Raw genomic sequence first — 457 nt, forward strand, 5'->3', positions numbered from 1 at the left:
GGCTGATAGCACTTCCCCCGCGCCGCCTATGGAGGCTGCCACCACCAGCTGCCGTGGGGCGCCGTGCGCGGCCGGGCCGGGCCTCCCCCCGGGCCTCCCCCCCGGGCGGCCCTGCCGCACGGCGCCGCCCGCCGGGGCCCTGCCTCGGGCCCCTCTGACGAGAGGGAGGGACCCGCGGGGGCGGCGCGGGGTGGCGGGGGCGACCCCGGGGAGGACGGTGTGGGGCCCGGGCGGCTGCGCGGGGCTGGGGGGTGGCTCACTGGGAGCCTGCGGTCACGGGGGGCCCGAGGCGAGGGAGCGGGTGGCTCTGGGGGACCCGCGCGGGGACTGCGTGGGGCCTCGGCACAGCGTGGCACCCCACGGTGACGCCCGGGGTGACCGTATGGGACCCCAGGGTGACGCCGTGGGGCCCTGGGGTGACACCGTGGGGCCCTGGGGTGAGCGTGTGGGACCCTGA

Source organism: Rhea americana, unplaced genomic scaffold (genome assembly GCF_003343005.1).
Source record: "Rhea americana isolate MKP2758 unplaced genomic scaffold, rheAme1 scaffold_0, whole genome shotgun sequence".
Classification (NCBI taxonomy): Eukaryota; Metazoa; Chordata; class Aves; order Rheiformes; family Rheidae; genus Rhea; species Rhea americana.